Below are 20,194 nucleotides of genomic sequence, written 5' to 3' on the forward strand. Positions count from 1 at the left end.
TTATTCAATCCAGTTCCAGTTGGTCCATGAAGAAACTCCCTTACATCCTCGGAGTGGTGGGTGAGGGCAGCCATAGCTATGCTGGGATCATCTTTAAGACAGGAAGCACTTCACAAGGGCTGGCTAACATTTACGACCCACCATTTCTGTGTTTTCAACGACCATTTTATTTCTGCCAGCAGATTTTCAGGCTACTGTGGCAAATCCCATGATTCTGATCATTTATGCTCCATATTTGGAAATTTATTTTCATCACTGATGTGGGAAATAAAGACAAAAGAAAAATCAGGGACTGCCTGGATGGCTCAGTGGGTTATAAAGTCTCTGCCTTCGGCTCGGGTCATGATCTCAGGGTCCTGGGATGGAGCCCTGAATCGGGGGAACCCCTCTCTCTCTGCCTCCTTGTGATCTCTGTCTGTCAAATAAAATCTTAAAAAAAGAAAAAGAAAAATCAAATTTCCTTACTACTTATACCCCACTGAGAAGTCCTTGAAACAGGCAGACTGACATTCCTCTAGGAACTCAGCTGCCTCAATGTTAATATTTTGCTAAGGGTAAGAGGCAATCTTAGCCCTACTCCCAGGATCAAGTAAGTCTACTTTAACATATAAAGATTCCTTTGGAAAATCCCTTTATCTCTCTCCCCCAAGATACATTTTGGCAGTTGTCCCCCAAGCATATGACCCCCGATATACATCGGAATGGTCTCATGACTCAGGTTTTGTTAGACAGTAATAAATCACCTTTCTGCAACAATAGCTAGCCCCTTCAAATCCTGGAAACCGTAATTCCAAAATTTCTTAGAAACTTAACGCTATCCCTAACCCTTTCCCAACTTGGAAGTATGTAATGGGCCACTCCTCATAACCCCAATGCAGTTCTGCCCACAGATCCTGTCCCTATGCTTTAATAAAAGCACCTTTTTGCCCCAAAGATGTCTCAAGAATTCTTTCTTGGTCATTGGCTTCAAACCCTAACATCTTTCCTATCACTAGTTATGATTTTATTGCTGTTTCTTTGAAAATACATATATTTTAAAAGTTTGTTAGACTATTGCATGGAATTTTACTAGATCATTGTTGGGTGCATGGTCAAAGGAGCGAGACTGATACAAAGCGAAGGTCAAGCAAAGCTTTATTTCATGCCAAGCATCAAGAATCAAACTGACCGGCCAGGGACGTCTCTTGCAAAGAGGCGACCCCTCCCTGCCTTACAGACTAACTTTTATAGAGCAAAGGCCATGTGGTTGGGCCTGGCCACACCAGGTGGCCAATGAGATTGTAACACAAAGAGAAAGCTGCACACTCGTGCTAGGTTCCACATGGGTGGCCAATTGAATTATAATTCACCCCATAGTAGCTATTTGAACTAGCCTATCACCTTGGTCAGAATTGGCACCCAAAAGGCGGGCCCACACTCCTTGATAGACAGTACGCACGCTTTACTGATTGTATAGTCTCCGCCTGACCAGACTCATCTCTGCATTCAGGCCATTATCTCCACCTGCCCTGCCCTGCCCTTGTATTTGGGCTTTGTTACCTGGGACCTGTTTACAGGACTTGATTTTTAAGTAAGTTCCCCTGTGGGGGTGGGCAGGGTCAATTTAACATTTACTGCATAAACAACAAAATGGCGTTCAACAGAGGTGGGGCCGCTCTGGCTAAATAGGCCCTTACAATCTTAAAGTTTCTTCCAAGTCATTCTTTCAGAAATTTGAGTACACCTGTGGTTTTCTGTGTCATTCTTGCTAACCAATAATTCAGTTATAAAAGATAGTGGGTTTTTTTTTTTTTTAAGATTTATTTATTTATTTGACAGACAGTGAGAGAGGGAGCACAGGCAGGGGGAGTCGGAGAGGAAAAAGCAGGCTTTCCGTGGATCAGGAAGCCTGACACAGGGCTTGATCCAGGACTCTGGGATCATGACCTGAGCCGAAGGCAGATGCTTAACGACTGAGCCACCCAAGCACCCCTAAAAGATATTTTTAAAGATGTTCAAAATAATTGGTGAGTATGTTCAAGGTTAAAGAAGGACCATCTGCAGTTGGAAAATAGTGATTTCATGAATAAAGCTGTACAAAACAGTGATTCTTTGTCAAAGAACATTTGATGTTCTAGGTGGTTCCCTGGGCAGGACAGAAGAATTGGTCCTGTATTGAGTCCACTTAAACCTTTAGGGAAACCTGACTCATGAAAATAGCTGTCCTTGTTTTCTTTCTTCTGTTGTAATCAATTCTCTACACTGCAGCTGGAGTGGTTCCTTTAAAATGCAAATCAGATTAATAAGCGGTTCATGGTGACTTTGCAAATGTACCATTTCAAGTGAAAGCTGTAGTCCATAATGAAACACTTGTAGATATTTTAAAAAGGCAGTCAGATCCTGTCCCTCCTTTACACAAAACACCCATATGGCTTAGAATAAAAATCAAAACCCTTACCTGGGCCTCCAGACAGTCAGATCAGACCACAAACTGGTAACTCCTCTTGTCTGTCAATACTTCCTCTGTAGGGCCTCAGCTCCCATCACTCTTGCTTCCTACCTACGCTTAGCCACCCTTCTCTCACATTTAGGTCTTGCATTCCCTGGTCCTTCTGCCTAGAATGCTTTTCCAGGCTCTATTTCTTCTTAGGCAACCCATGATCTTCTTAAACTTAGGCACTACTTATCTCATTCTACCCCTTTAAGAAATATTGCTTTTTCTTGTTAACTTTAGGTAACTTTCTTGTTAGTTCCTCCTCTTACTGATTTCAGCCTTTGTGAGAGCAGGAACTTTGTCAGCTGTGTGCATTGCTGTGTGTCTGGCATCTTGAACAGCCCCTGGAAACCCCAACCTTTATCTTGAATTTTTGTGAATTAGAAAAGGGCACGCCTGGGGTGCTTGGATGGTTCATTGGGTTGGGCCTCTGCCTTCGGCTCCGGTCATAATCCCGGGATCCTGGGATCGAGCCCAGCATGGGGCTCTCTGCTCAGCGGGGAGCCTGCTTCCCCCCTCTCTCTCGGCCTGCCTCTCTGCCTACTTGAGATCTCTTTCTGTTAAATAAATAAATAAAATGGCACTCCTGCCTCAAAGTATTAGGATGCCAACACCTGATAACCACAGTGATCATTGTGAGGCACAGGACACCCCCTGGAGATATACAGTGCATAACATGCACAATTATGAACACTGACTCTGCTCTTGACAGGTTGTAGCGATCAATAAATATTTGTTGAATTAATCTGTTCAAAGAAATACCTGTAAATCTCAATTACTTGTAAAATGTAGCTCTGAAACATGTTTTTAACGACCATTATTATCCGGGTGTCACAAGCCGAAAAAAAACTTTGGTTGTAGCCTTTGAAATTGTATGAAAAATGTATCATCAGATGAGACTAAATAGAAAAGTTAAGAAGAATAGGCTCTAACAGATGTTCACTTATGGTTTGAGAGAAAAGAGAAATTTTTCCTTTTGCTCAGATGTCTGTCTTGAAATTCTCACAATTTTTTGCAGACAGTTTGGCTGGCTTCCAAACATACATCGTTGCTTGTCTGGTATGAGGAATGCCATCTGTGCAGTATGGAAGTCCTTTTTCAGAAATGGACTGCTAATTATGCTCTGGGCAGGTGCTGTTAAAGTGAAATCAGGTGTCAAGCTTACAGTGGTCTAAAATGACTATGTTCTGTTGAAAAAGAATGGCATAATATTATAAAATGGAATTTAAGCATGGCATATAAGCATTCCATTTTGGGGTGTTGCAGAGGTCAGATCGCATAGCAAAATTGTAAGATTTTCAAACGACTTCTACTATCGACAGTGAAATGAAGCTTTACATTAAGTATACTGGAAGATTCCCAATTATTTTTCCTGAAAAGTCCATGAAAGAAGAACAGAGAGATGGAAAGTATAGCCACCAATTCCAAAATATATACATTAATTTTGCAAAATTAGTCAAAATTAGATTTAAGTAATTATTAAATGGAACCCATTTTATTATCAGAATAAACATGCCTCAGTGGAGTTTTTTAGCTTCTTCCAGAACAAAATGACTGATTTATTTCCTTTAAATATATTAATTAAAAGGAAGTATTACAGGCTTTCACAGTTTTACCGTAGACTCATGGTGACACATTTATTTGATACAGTGCTAACTCATATCAAGCAAGGTAGAAAATCTCAGACAATTTTTAAAGTATGAGTATAGAGATGTCTACTACAATAAAAAGTCTTCATTAGCATTTTAAGAAAACAGATTTGTCATTGCTTATTGTGTGTGACCTATCTGCTATTTGCAATATAATTAATACATTGTGTTATTTAATCCTTACAACATCTCCGTTAGAGTCAGTTAACTCATCTGACCTGGGCTACAGATGAGATCATTGTGTTCAGTAAATCCAAGTGTCTTGCCTAAACTCACATGCCACCAAATGGCAGAATTGGGGCTCATAATTAAGGCTTTTGAGCCCCAAAGCCTGTGTTTTAACTATTTCAAAAGTAGCCCCTTTCCAAGGCAAGTATAAGATAGAAGGATTTCTTTTATTACCTCATCTAATCTCAAAGGAAAAGTCATTAGCATAGTAAAATCTTATAGTTTACATACTACTTGGTTTCAGCTAGAATTTCAGCCACTGTAGGCAGCACAAACAGGGCCACAAATAGGAAGTTTAAAAGGCTTCTTCATCATCATGAATTTAATGGGTCTGTTAAAGCCAAGGAACTTAAAGCAAGAAGCTTATTCTTATAACCACTTCAATTGCTCAGTTGTCTTATTTCTCATCCCACAGTGGATTAGAATTATCAAGTAAGACATGGGAAAGATATTATTGCCAGAAACAGGCCTATGAACTGGATGCTTACATATCAAAGGAGAATACAGAAAAATAATAAAAAGTAATTGGAAGCCATTAAAAGATACACTGAGGCGGATTAAGAATTATAAGGGTCTATTTGAACAAGAAGTGATTCAGATGGGGTAATGCCAAACTGAAAGTGGTTAGGGGCATTCTACTGACAGGAGCTGGCCAGAGACCCTCTTATGGAGAAGAGAAGAAAGTGAAGTCAGAAAAATAATTGATTAGATACAGCTTGAATTCCAGTTGGCTGTTTGTGATTGGATGGCCTTAGCATTTTGATTTTGTAACCTGGAGACATTTACAGTCTCAGGTTTTCTTTTCCTTGCTTATGTGGGTGGCCACAGCATTAGACCCACATCAGTCTAAAGGCCTCGAAGTTTAAGTAATTTAACAGAGCTACATTGCAGTTATATGAAAAAATCTGGATTATGGTATGATTTGGTTGTTCAGATGTGTTAAAAACAAGACAACAGGGCCCAGATGAAGTGCTAAGCCCTCTGTCAGCACACTGGGGTTTAATTACAGTTTCAGTTCTCCCAGAAATGGAATCGTAAACCGGTCAAAAAGGAAACACCGGATGGGCACTAGCTAGGTCATCTGCCTGATAGATCCTTGCCATCTCCTGAAGGAGAGTAACTTTGCAATAACAACCTGCTTTTTGCCTCTTGTAACTTCCTTATTCCTGCTCCCTTCTGCCTATTAAAGTCTTTCACTTTGTATGTGTCCTCAGAGCCCTTTTTTATCTGCTAGATTGAATGCTGCCAGAATAGAATTAAATTTGATCAATTTGACTCTTACAAATTTTAATGTGCTCAGTTTACTTTTTTAATAGCTCTAGGGTCAGAGAAGGAAACCAAAGGAGACCCCCCAGTGGGCTTGCAGGAGCAATGGGCAGCTAGACACAGGTAGCTGCTGGTGCCCTGAGCTCACTCCTCTTTCAGACCCTGGTGGTGGTGGGTAGGTCTCTCTCAGGCCCAGGCTCCTCAGATTTTGCCTTTTGTGCATTCGGGCCTTCTTTTTCTGGACTGGATCCATAAGCTGGCCAGAGTCAGCATGGATCCAGCTTAGAAACCACATTGGGGGGGTGCCTGGGTGGCTCAGTGGGTTAAGCCTCTCCCTTTGGCTCAGGTCATGATCTCAGGGTCCTGGGATCAAGTCTCATATCGGGCTCTCTGCTCAGCAGGGAGCTGCCCCCCCCACCTGCCTCTCTGCCTACTTGTGATCTCTCTCTGTCAAATAAATAAATAAAAATCTTAAAAAAAAAAAAAAAAAAGAAAGAAAAGAAACCACATTGGGTCTGGTATCAGATGGGGTCCAACTTAAGCTGGAACTGGCTTCAATGTGAGGCCTCTGGTAAGTAAAATTTTGTCTTAAGGCTGAACAAGCTGTTTAACCTTAATAGAGGTGATCTTGAATTACACTGGCCACGGTGGGGAACTTTTTACCTAGATATGCTTATCCATTTATAAGGTGCCCTAGAGAAAAAGGGGTCTTAGTCAAGCACTCACTATAAAGGATAGAGGGGAAATTATTTTTCCTTATGTGTAGTTTTTGGTGACTAGGATGATATCCACTGAAACACCCAACTTGCACCAGAGCCTGAAGAGGGCATCCTGGGAAAACTGTAGAAATCAACAAAGGCTGAGAATTCTTCCAAAGTCAGTTCTCCCAGACCTCTATTTGTGGTGCCAGGTCAAGAGAGAAGGGTAAAATTCTACATTGCTCGTTTCATATTGGCAAGCAAAAAACCATCAGTAGGGATCGGATCTTTGAATTGGGACTTGTGATTTTGCTTTCTGGTACTCGTTGGTTATTGATCTTTTCTCCGTCTTTTCATTTGTCTTATTTCCTGTCCTAAGAACTTGCTGCCAAATTAGGGCATGTGGGTTCTTGCCTGTGCAGGCAGATCACCCATTAGGTTGGTGGCTCTCAAAATATGGGCAAATAGAGTTTTGGGTTGCACTTCATTTGTGGTGAGGATCTAACTGGCTGTTGGTGGGGTGGAAGGGATGGCAGTTGTCTAAATCTTTCCCATGGTTGTCTTTGGGTGTAGCTCTGGATGTTGGAAGGGTAGCATCATTTGCACCTCTTTGGGGATGCCTCTTGTGTATGTTGGATTTTTCAATACTGATGGGAATATTTACTTTGTCTCAGCTGAAACTGGACAAAATACTTTAAAGAATTTTTTAAAGTGGTTCTATGGTCAGAAGCTGGCCAGATTGGAAGCTGTTTATATTCAGAACCCGATAGGAACTTTTTAAAAATTTCTTCTCCCCTAAATCTCAATGAAACTATGTACCCAGAGAAAAGGAAAAATATTCTGAAGCCTTTGTGGAAGTATTTACTAAAACATTACAAAGACACAGAGTTATAAATCTAGAAAATAGGATTCTCTTGACTTCCAACCTAGTTGAAGTCCTCTCCCTGATACAAAGAAGCAAATGGATAATATAGTTGGATAGGTGAGTTACCCAAAATATCATTCAGATTGCAACCCAGTTCTTTGAGGAATTAAAAATAACTGTAGTTATCTAAACAAATAGAATATAAGGACAGAAATGCAGCTCTAGAAATAATTCAAAGTCTACCTGTCCTTTTTATTAGTCTCTAAACCTCCTTACTCATCTTAAAAGGCTCACTATTATAAAAGATCTGGATTTATTATTTATTTATTTATTTATTTATTTATTATTTAAATTCAAGTTAGATGACATAGGGTGGACTATTGGTTTTTGGAATAGAGTTTAGTGATTCATCACATTTAACTCCCAGTGCTCATCCCAACAAGTGCCCTCCTTAATACCCATCACACATTTAGTCCATCCCCCCTGACTTCCCCTCCAGCAACTCTGTTCGTTCTCTTAACTATAGTGTCTTGTGTGGTTTGTCTCCCTCTGTTTTTTTTTTTTTTTAAGATTTTATTTATTTATTTGACAGAGAGAGATCACAAGTAGGCAGAGAGAGAGAGAGGAGGAAGCAGGCTCCTCGCCAAGCAGAGAGCCCGATGCGGGGCTTGATCCCAGGACCCTGAGATCATGACCCGAGCCGAAGGCAGCGGCTTAACCCACTGAGCCACCCAGGTGCCCCTCTCCTTCTATTTTTATGTTATTTTATTTTTCCTTCCCTTCCCCTATGTTCATCTGTTTTGTTTCTTAAATTCTACATAGGAGTAAAATCATGTGTTATTTCTCTTTCTCTGACTGACTTATCTCACTTAGCAAAATACACTTTGGTTCTCTCCACATTGTTGTAAATGGCAAGATTTCATTGTTTTTAATGACGTGTACACACACAACACACCCCACATCTATATCCATTCATAAGTCTGGACATCTGGGCTCTTCCCATACTTTATCTGTTGTTGATAGTGCTGCTATAAACATTGGGGTGCTTTCAAATCAGGATTTTTGTATCCTTTGGATAGATACCTAATGGTGTAATTGTTATAGAGTAGTTCTATTTTTAACTTTTTGAGGAACCTCCTCCATTCTCTTTTTCAGAGAAAATGCTCTAGTTTGCATTCCCACCAACAGTGTAAGAGGGCTTTCCTTTTTCGGCATCCTCACCAACATGTTTTTTCCTGAGTTGCTAATTTTAGCCATTCTGATGTGAGGTGGTATCTCATTGTGGTTTTCATTCATATTTCCGTGATAGTGAATGATGTTGAGAACTTTTAGCTATCTCTGTTAGCTATCTCTTTGTTTTCTTTGGAGAAATGTCTGTTCAGGTCTTCTGCCCATTTTCTGACTGGATTATTTATTTTAGGGGTGTTGATTTTGATGAATTCTTTATACATTTTGGTTACTAGCCCTTTAACTGATAAGTTCTTTGCAAATATCTTCTCCCAGTCTCTCAGTTGTCTTTTAGTTACGTGGATTGTTTTCTTCACTGGGCGGAAGTTTTTTATCTTGATGAAGTCTCAATAGTTCATGTTTGCTTTTGTTTCCCTTGCCTTTGGAGACCTGTCTAACAGGAAGTTGCTGCAGCCGAGGTCAAAGAGGTTCCTGCTTGCTTTCTCCTCTAGGATTTTGATGGTTTCCTGTCTTACATTTAAGTCTTTCCTCCATTTTAAATTTATTTATTTATTTATTTAAGATTTTATTTATTTTATTTTATTTTTTTTTTTTTAAGATTTTATTTATTTATTTGACAGAGAGAAATCACAAGTAGATGGAAAGGCAGACAGAGAGAGAGAGGGAAGCAGGCTCCCTGCTGAGCAGAGAACCTGATGCGGGACTCGATCCCAGGACCCTGAGATCATGACCTGAGCCGAAGGCAGCGGTTTAACCCACTGAGCCACCCAGGCGCCCCAAGATTTTATTTATTTTATTGGCAGAAAGAGACACAGCAAGAGGGGGAGCACAAGCAGGGGGAGTGGGAGAGGGAGAAGCAAGCTTCCTGCCGAACAGGGAACCTGATGCAGGGCTCAATCCCAGGACCTTGGGATCATGACCTGAGCTGAAGGCAGCCGCTTAACAAATGAGCCACCCAGGTGCCCCAATTTTATATTTATTTTTGTGTATGGTTTAAGAAAGTGGTCCAGTTTAATCCTTTTGCAGGTAGCTGTTCAGTTTTGTCAATACCATTTATTGAAGAGACTGTCTCCCCCCCCCCCACCCCATTGGATTTTCTTAATGCCTTTTTTGAAGATAAATTGAGCATATAGCTGTGGATCCATTTCTGGGTTCTCTGTTCTGTTCCATTGATCTAGGTGTCTGTTTTTTCACCAGTACCATAATGTCCTGATGATTACATTTTGTAATACAGCTTGAAGTCTGGAATTGTGATGCCTCCCACTTTGCTTTTCTTTTTCAAGATTTCTTTGGCTACACTGGGTCTTTCGTGATTCCATACACATTTTAGGATTATTTTTTATAGCTCTGTGAAAAAAGTTGATTGTATTTTGATAGGGATTGCATTAAATGTATAGATTGATAATACATTCCTTTGGCTATTAGGGGTCTTTTCTGGTTTCACACAAATTTTAGGATCATTTGTTCTATTTCTTTGAAAAATGCTGGTGTTATTTTGATAGGTATTACATAGAATGTTTAGATTGCTTTTGGTAGTATAGACATTTTTTTTTAAATTTTTATTAACATATAATGTATTATTTGCTCCAGGGGCACAGGTATGTGAATCATCAGGCTTACACATTTCACAGCACTCACCATAGCACATACCTTCCCCATTTTTCATAACTCAACCACCCTCTCTCAATGGGTTGTATAGACATTTTAGCAATATTTGTTCTTCCAACCCATGAGCATGGGATTTTTTCCATTTCTTTGTGTCTTCTTTGGTTTCTTTCAGTAAGTGTTCTATAGTTCTCGGAGTGTAGATCTTTACCTCTTTGGTTAGGTTTATTCCTAGGTATCTTAATTGACTGGAGTTAGATAACAAAAGCCCTTCTTGGAGAAACTTGCATCCTTTCTCTGTGCCTTTGAGGTGCAGTCTCCTCTAGGAAGCCAGAGCCATGAGATCGGTATGTCTGTCTATATATTTATGTATGTCTATGTATATAAAACATGTGATTTTTTTTTCTTACGTCCAGATGGTATTGCCAAAACTAATTTATAAAAAACTCGATTAAATTGGCTTAAAGAAAGTGATTAAGAATACTCTCAGGGTGCCTGGGTGGTTCAGTCATTTGAGCATCCAACTCTTGATTTCAGCTCAGGTCATGATCTCAGATTTGTGAGATAGAGCCCTGCTGGAGTGGAGTCTGCTTGGGATTCTTTCTCTTCCTCTCCCCCTGCCCTTCCCACTCCTGCTCTCTCTCTCTCTTTCTCTCTTTCTATCTCTTTAAAATAGATAAATCTTAAAAAAAAAAAAAAAAAAAGGAATACTTTCAGAAATATAGAAACTAACCCAAATGTTTTTCAACTTCATATAGGCCAGGACAATCTTCAGTAAATAAAAGTTAAAGTTTGTTGTTTTAATTCAAACAGGCATATCTTTAGAACTATCAATATTGAATGTAATGTAGGCATACAACTTTTATTCTACTTAAGTTTACTGAAATTCAAATAAGTACATGTTACCTCCATTATAGAATTTCTCATCAAGAAAGAGAATCTGTGATGGTAAGCATTTAGTGTCTTATAAAGCTTTCATGAATAATCTAAGCATAGTGTTAAGAACAAGAGAGTAGGGGCACCTGGGTGCCTCAGTCTGTTAAGCAGCAGCCTTTGGCTCAAGTCATGATCTCAGAGTCGCTGACTAGAGCCCTGCATCCATCAGGCTCCCTGATCAGCAGGAAGTCTGCTTCTCCCTCTGCCTCTGCTCCTGCTCTTTCACTCAGTCTCTTCTCAAATAAATAAATAAATTCTTAAAAAAAAAACTAAGTAGATATAAATAAGTTTATTAATAAGCTTTTCAACAATAATTATGTTTTATATCTACTTGAAAATAGTTTCCAGAACCTTTTTCCTAATTTGAAACCTTATAGTTATATTGACATAAGTTAAGTGATGAATATTCATTGAGTATCTAGATCATTTCCAAATAAGACAAAATGCTGAAGCATTAATTACTGAATGCAGGTTCATATACTTTGGGACTTCTTTTTACTAAGGAGCTAATGCTATTTGGGCCTACTAGTAAGCATGTTTTGTGTCACATTGGAAAATTTACTATGAAGAATATACTTCTAGAAATTATAAAATGCATTTATAAATTTGCCAATCCACAGAATGCTGGTATACCAAACAGTCCACAATTGCTTGCTTCTTAATTTTCATTAGGAATTAGGTTCTAATGGCTAAAATTTTACTCAGTATGTTTAATTAAAACTACTTAGACGTAGTAAGAGTGAAAGAAATCAACCGTGTATAAAAAGTCGGAAGGAAAGTAAAATTACTGGTTGTTCCAGAATGAAAAAAAGGAAAAAAAAAAAAAAACCTTTAGGACAAAAACTGAATGGATATAAAAAAGTTGTAGAAGGTTTGTGGAAAACGAATCTTGGGAAAGAAATTTTATGTGATCAAGCTGGCTAAGATTGGAATAGATTTATTTGTTTAAAAATGAGTTTTAATATCAAAAGCACACTGGTGGGGTGCCTGGGTGGCTCAGTGGATTAAAGCCTCTGCCTTTGGCTCAGGTCAAGATCCCAGGGTCCTGGGATGGAGCCCCGCATCAGGCTCTCTCCTCAACAGGGAACCTGCCTCCCTTCCTCTCTCTCTGCCTGCCTTTCTGCCTACTTGTGATCTCTGTCAAACAAACAAACAAATAAATAAATAATAAAATCTAAAAAACAAAAGCACACTGGTGCAAAACTAGAATCTGGTTTCTTTCTGTTAACAAAGTTTTCTTAGATTATTGGTCTGCTCTTTTTTTTTTTAATATTTTATTTATTATTTATTTGACAGAGAGAAATCACAAGTAGGCAGAGAGGCAGGCAGAGAGAGAGAGAGGAGGAAGCAGGCCCCCCGCCAAGCAGAGAGCCCGATGCAGGACTCAATCCCGGGACCCGGAGATCATGACCCGAGCCGAAGGCAGCAGCTTAACCCACTGAGCCACCCAGGTGCCCCTTGGTCTGCTCTTAATAAGAAATTGTAAACAAAGATTTTTCTTTGCCTTCTAAGTAATCTGTCTGCACAGATTATTTACCAAAATAATTTACTGCATTTCCCATTGTCTTCATCAGACCTCCAATTACTTAAGAAAACCCAGCCTTCTGTTGGAAGAGAGCTAAGTTTCATTCACAAATGTGTAATCTTCTGTTGTCTTTTTGGTTAGATCTCCAAATATCTCCTATTTGTCATTTTGGTTAGATAGAAAATTAAGTATTATTTCATAATGATTGTGTAGTCTTCTACACGTAGTTTAAAATTTTAACAGCAAAGTGAAGCTATTGTACTGCTATATATTTTTAGTGAGTGATTCAGTAGCAAATAAGCCATAATACATATTTAACTAACATAACCTATCGCCCTCGGCGCACAAGGACGACAAGAGCCCTGGTTCGGATGCATCTTCTCTCTCTTCTTCCGCAAGTCTACACACTTATATACGCTTACATGACCAATCAGCGAGCAGGGTACAGGAGGGAGCGAATCAGGCTGTGCACCTAAACGAACAACTTCGCTAGCAACCAATGCTGTTTACTTCCTCTTAGGGCGTTCCGCTTAATCTCACGAGGCAATCCTAACCTGGCAACTAGCCAGGCGCCATCTTTTAATGGCGGAGGTCGCCCTGGCCAGGGGCCTGCCTCCGACAATAACCATTAAAATATGCAATTCAACAAAACTATGTAGAATAATAAACATTGGATTTTACCTAGCAGTCATTAATGAGTGACTACTTTTATGACAACATAGGACTGTTACCTTATCTAGATCCTGTTATATTATCTGTCTAGAGACTCTAGTTCAGTGACTTTGTTATGTGTGTTCCTTAGCTTATAACTGAATATTTAAATTAATTTATATTAATCTACTTTTCTCAGATAAAAAATTTTTTTAAATTTTTAATTTCTTCTAGAAATTTATATCAAATTCAGTACCCCATGGTCCTGCTCTTACAGATTCAGTTGATTCCAAATACCAGTGGATTTTCCCAGGCTTCCATTGAGTATATAATTAGGAGCATTCCCACCTATGACATCATAGTAAGTTGTTACAGGAACTACTTTCAGTAATCCCGGCCTTTTGATGTTTTAGGTAAACTTTAAAAAAGACAGAAACAAATTTGATTTATAATATAGTTAATGTTCTTCTGTATCCAAGGAGGTAATACAGTGTCTGAAACCTGTCTCAAAGTTTTTAAGTTTTTTCGTCTGCACTTAGTTATAAAACAGCTTCCCCTAGCAGAGTGTTAATAGTTTTTTCCCCCCATTTTTAGTTATCTCCCCTGCCAAAATTTTATCAGCCACATTGCATATCAGGAGACTGGAAAGAACATTATCAAGAGAGAAGGATTCGGTCAGTTTCTGCTGAAATCCTTACCCTTTCATTGCGAGCCCCACCCACTCTCCTTATAAACATTTGGCAATTTGTGACATTTTTTTTCTATCTTACTGATTTATTATTTTATTAAATGTCCTCTTTTGATTTTACAAGTATTTTTTTAATTTTTAATTTTTTATAAACATTTTTATCCCCAGGGGTACAGGTCTGTGAATCACCAGGTTTACACACTTCACAGCACTCACCAAAGCACATACCCTCCCCAATGTCCATAATCCCACCCCCTTCTCCCAACTGCCCTCCCCCCAGCAACCCTCAGTTTGTTTTGTGAGATTAAGAGTCACTTATGGTTTGTCTCCCTCCCAATTTTGTGACCTTTTACATATATGAAGAATCGATTTCATATACCAGTAAATATCAACACCATATTTTTCCTATGTATCCAGCAGACAGAAAAGGAAAAAAAGAAAAGTCTAAGAAAATAAGAACAAATCCAAAAGGTTGGAAAGGGAGTGTTGTAGTACTGCTGAAGTATTGGCTAATCTTGGGGCAATCAGTACTGTTGATCCCCTGTGGTAATGAGGGGCTCTAGGATGTCTACAAACTAGAAGGAAGCAAACCTTATTGATATATAGTTTATCAGGGGATATAATCAAATACTCATCTGCTGTTAATAGCAAAAAATATTATTTCTTCCTTTTGCCTTTTGTTAGATTTTTTTTTTTTTTTTTTACTTTGTATTTTGAATTCTTTCAAGGACTCAGGAAAAAAGGAGCTACCTTATTATTTGATTTTCTTTTTCATTTTGGTGACTCTTCCTACTCCCAAAATTCCATTTAACTAGAAGTATTTCTGGAGCAAGGCAGTGTATAAAAATTAAAAAAAAAGTCAGTTGGTTAACATTTTCTCATCTTCAGGCTCAGTAGTAAATTATGATATTTTATATACCTTTATCACGGCTTTCCATTCTGAAACTGCTCCCTGAACTTGATATTGTGACTACATCTAGACTCCACTCTACCTTGTCCTTGGGAAATCTCCATGGGTGAAAAGTTATGAGGTGGGTTTTCCAAATGTTGGTATTGGTGGATATATTCTCAGACTCACAAAATCTGTTAAGGCTGAAGGAACCAGAATATGCTGATGGTCATAAGTCTGTTGTTAACAAATCCTTGATGTTGGAGGATAGACTGAACTTGGAGACACAGGGAGGTTGACCCCCACCATTTCCCCAAGTATTTATTATTTATTTATTTATTTATTTATTTATTCTTAAGATTTTATTTATTTATTTGAGTGGGGAGAGAGAGAGAGCATGAGAGAGCACAAAAAGGGGGAGGGGTACAGGGAGAGAGAGAAGCAGACTTCCTGTTGGGCAGGGAGCCAGACTCTGGACAGACACTCAATGCCAGGACTCTGGGACCATGACCTGAGTGAAGCCAAAGGCTTAACCGACTGAGCTACCCAGCCACCCCTCTCCAAGTATTTAAATTGCTCTATTTCAAAACTATCACATTTGTTTCTAGGATATTACCAGATTATAAATCACTCAGATAATTTTTCCTTGTGAAACAGGAAATAAAAGATGAAAATACAAATTATTTTCATAAGTATTGGAAATAAGGTGAGAAAGGAGGAGAATTTGAATAAAGACAGAAGATGAAAAAAAAATTTTTTTTAAATCTTATTTATTTATTTGACAGAGATCACAAGTAGGCAGAGAGGCAGGCAGAGAGAGAGAGGGGGAAACAGGCTCTGCGTCAAGCAGAGAGCCCTATGTGGGGCTCGGTCCCAGGACCCTGAGATCATGGCCCAAGCTGTAGGCAGAGGCTTAACCCACTGAGCCACCCAGGTGCCTCAGAAGATGAAAATTCTTAAGCTATACTTTGTAATTTTGCTGTAGTGGCTGAACAAGACCAACACAAATAGTGCTATGTAAACACATAATTTCATCTAATACATTTTCAGTTTATATTTTTAATTCAAGCATAATATCTTATTTTTCAATATCATACTGCTGGCTTTCTACCAGAAATTCGTAATGTGTCTTACACTGGATTTAATGTTAGGTTTCTTTTCTTTGGGCTGAATGTTTGCTGTCTATTTCTCCTGTCTGGTGTCTGTATTTCAATTATGACTACCTCATTAGTCAGTGGATTGCCTATTGTTGTTGGTAGTAGCTCTTTTTCTAAAGTGTCTATAAATCCAGTTCCTGGAAATTCAGTATAATGTTAAGTATTTTTAGTCTTACATGTAAAATACTTGTGCAGAAATTGCGAACTAATACGTGATCTCTTTCACAGTCAAAGTGACATTTCATATAGTAGTCCTACTTAATAAACAATTATAATGGCCTTGTATTAAGAATTCGTTGATGTAATTAGAAATATAATCCAGTGTATATTTCCCATTAATTTGTTTTATATAAAACATTTTAAAGGATTAATTTACTAATCTAGGATATACCGGTACGGTTGTTTATGGATATAGGTCTTATATGTCTCAATGAATTTTTTTTGGAGGAAAATGATTTCCCCTTCTTTCTAGTTAAATTGCCATATAGAAGATGTTAACATATCATTGTGGCTTATCTCCAGCCACTCCCAGTGGCACCAGACATTGGAGTCATGCTCTACTTTTTCCACGTGTATTTCCATATCTTTAAACCCTAGGATATGGTTTGCTCTGTTGCTAACATTTTAACTCATACCCCGCAGTGGGTTTTGTTTCTTTGTTTTTGTACCTTTCAGGAGCACTTTCCTGGCAGAATTCATTCCTTCTTTTGCTAGAACTCCCTTTCCTGTTAGTGTTTTCCAAGACTACCTCTGGTCCTCTTCAAGATACTCAGGCGCTGCAGAGTTTCACAGGTTTTGCTCTGCATTAAGGATCTAGCTGTCTGAGTGGATGACATGTGTATGGGTTGAAATCAAAGCAGTTGAACTGAGATTCAGAAACAGTTATTGATTGATTCTTACTCTCTTTACCACTTTTCTGAAAATGGATATATTTTAATTAAAAAAATATATTTTAATTAAAAAAAAATTAGAGAGTGTCCAAATTAAACATTTGGCTTTTCTTCCAGAACCAAGGGGTAAACTTTCTCCTTCCAGATTGCTTTATAACCCCTATTCTTACTCATTCTTCATTGTATTCAATATAAACACTATTTTTAGATCTTTACCATACTTTGTTTACTATTTTGAATGAAATAATATATTTATAAAGTATATGTTTTTGTATTGAAGGTAAAACATGAATATTTTACTTTAGATAATTTCTAAGTGAATTAATTATTTTTACCAATTATTTGCTTCCTTATATGGTTCAGGGCTGCTTTGTAAACCATTTTTCTCCATGGAAAACGTTAAAATTCCCTGGAAAGGGATTTTCATGTAAAAATGCTCATACAGAAAAAAGAAAGAAAATAACAGAATTTAATGTGGTTAGAGAAATATAAATTAGTAAGAGCTTGCAAACAATAGAAAATATAAATTTTTTTAGTTTTGATTTTCTTTGTTTTCAAGTATTATTAGGACTTTGAATAAAACTTGAAATTGAGATAGGAATGTTTTCTGTAATGTTGCAAACTGAAGAGGGGAATGTAATTCCAGTATATACTGATATTTCAGTAGTGCCAGGTTTCCAGTTGAATGTGATAACTATAGTGAGATATAATATTTTAAGTTGACTGAGTTTAATTAATTCTACTTGAAATATGTACAGTTAGGCTTCCATTTCACTTTTATAAATTTGTTTTTCCTTTATGCACTCAGAGAATTCATGCCTAACATGACTATTTGTGCATTTTAGACTTTCACCACATAAGCTATTTCCCATGAACGTTAACAGGTGGCATTCACATCATGCGTATTCAGGTTGCCCGGTGATGGTAAATGCAAAGAGTCGGGTCCAGACATATAAAAAATATTGTTTTCCTAGACACTTTTCCTGTAATAGGACACATCTCCACCTGGAACAAATCCACAGATACTTCAAAGTGTAATAAATCCCATCCAAACTTATTAGCTCTTTCATTTCCTAGACTGACGTCTCCTGTGTTATGTCCCACTCAAATTATACCACTGCATGTTACAATTCTGGTCAAAATTGCATCTTCCTTCTGACTCCTTCTGTTCCTTCACACTTGGATTGATGGTAGATAGTTAATTCCTCTGTAATCTTTGCTTTGCCACTCCATCTTTTTTCTTATTACCTTGACAAAGAGATTCATTTTTATTAGACACCTGGGTGACTTTATCTTTCTCCAGAAAAAATTCAGGTTTGCTTCTGGCATTCTTTTAGGCTAGGAGTACATAGCCTTCATGGAGTTAGAAATGAGATAATTTGTCACAAAGTTTGTCTATTTGAGGATGATCTATTTCTGATTTATCCCTATTCCAGGGTATGACTCTTTGAATCTCTCTTTATTGGAAACAGAACTCTAATGTTTGTGCTTTGTTCCCCCCATATTCCACACCTACTCGCTTAGCCCCTTCAGATTATAGAAAGTTTGCTGAGATTTGATCCTGTCAGTCACTTCATTCAGCTCATTTAGCTTCTGAGCTGATGCTTAGAATCAGCTAGTGGTTTGATTACTTTGTTTTTCCTCAGGACTGAGGCTTATCAAGTCCTACCTTTCTTACTCTCTAGTGTCTTCAAACTTAATTTTTTTTTTTGATGGTAAGTGCACATATCATAAAATGTACCCTTTTAAAGTGAACAGTACAGGGGCGCCTGGGTGGCTCAGTGGGTAAAAGCCTCTGCCTTTAGCTCAGGTCATGATCCCAGGGTCTTGGGATTGCGCCCTACATCGGGCTCTCTGCTTCTCAGGGAGCTTGCTTCGTCCTCTCTCTCTCTCTCTCTCTCTCTCTCTCTCTGCCTGCCTCTCTGCCTACTTGTGATCTCTGTCTGTCAAATAAATAAATAAAATCTTAAAAAAAAAAAGTAAACAGTACAGTGACATTTAGTACATTCATAAGGTTGTGCAGCCATTCCTTCTACCTTATTCCCAAACAATTTATGGTCCCCAAAGAAGATCCTAAAACCTTATGCCCTCACCCTCCAATCCCTGGAAATCATCAATTTTCTGTGTCTATGAATTTACCTATTCTGGGTATTTCATAGGAATGGAATCGTACAATCTGCAACCTTTTTGTCTGACTTCTTTCACTTAATAAGGTTTTTAAGATTCATTTATGTTGACAGTGCATTCATACTTCATTCATTATTGTGGCTGGATAATATCCTGTTGTATGCATAGATGACATTTTGTTGACTTAGTCATGGATCGATAGACATTTTACCTTTTGATTATTGCAAATAGTGCTGCTATAAACATGCATGTCCAAGTATTTGTTAAGTATCTGTTTTCAGTTCTTTTGGGTAGATACCTAGAAGTGGAACTGCTGGGTCACATGGTAATTCTATGTTTAGTTTTTTGAAGAATTACCAAACTGTTTTTTACAGTAGCTGAATGATTTTACATTCTTTTTTTTTTAAGATTATTTATTTATTTATTTATTTATTTGATACAGATTACAAGTAGTCAGAGAAGCAGGCAGAGAGAGAGGAAGGGAAGCAGGCTCCCTGCTGAGCAGAGAGCCCGATGTAGGGCTCGATCCCAGGACTCTGAAACCATGACCTGAGACCATGACCTGAGCTGAAGGCAGAGGCTTTAACCCACTGAGCCACCCAGGCACCCCTGATTTTACATTCTTACCAGCAATGTATGAGATTCTGATTTCTCTACATCCTTGCTAACAGTTGTTATATACTGTTTTTTGTTGTTGTCTGAATAGCTGTTTCTCCAAATAAGATACACAAATGACCAACAATCACGTGAAAGGAAGTTCAACATTAGTCATTAGAGATTAGAATGTCTACTATTAAAAAAAAAAAGTCTTTGTCTTATTTTTAAATTGGGCAGTTTGACTTTTTTGTTGTTGTTGGGTTGTAAAATTTCTCTGTATATTCTGGATAGTCTACACTTATAATATGATTTGTAAATATTTTCTCATATTCTGTAAGTCATCTTTTCATTTCTTAGCAGTGTCTTTTGATGAATGTCCTTTGATGAATGTATTTATCATTTTGATAAAGTCCAATTTAACTCTTTATTCCTCTTCTTTCCTTCATGTTTTGGATGTTGGATCAGAATCCACTGCAAATTCAAGGTCATGAAGAAACAATCCTGTGTTGTGCTATAACAGTCTTACGGTTTTAGTTTATGGTTTAGTTTTTGTTTAGGTTGTTAGTTCATTTTGAGTTGTTTCTTTAGTATAGTGTGTAATGTAGGGATTCAACTTTATACTTACATCAACTTTATTCTTATATATGGAGATACCTAGTTACCTTAGCACATTTTTTTTTTTTTGGTAGTTTCAAGTTTTTATTTAAGTTCCGGTTAGTTAACATATGTCTAATTTTAGTATCAGCAGTTTTTGAAAGGCTT

Source organism: Mustela nivalis (assembly GCF_964662115.1).
Source record: "Mustela nivalis genome assembly, chromosome: 12".
In the NCBI taxonomy this organism is placed as follows: domain Eukaryota; kingdom Metazoa; phylum Chordata; class Mammalia; order Carnivora; family Mustelidae; genus Mustela; species Mustela nivalis.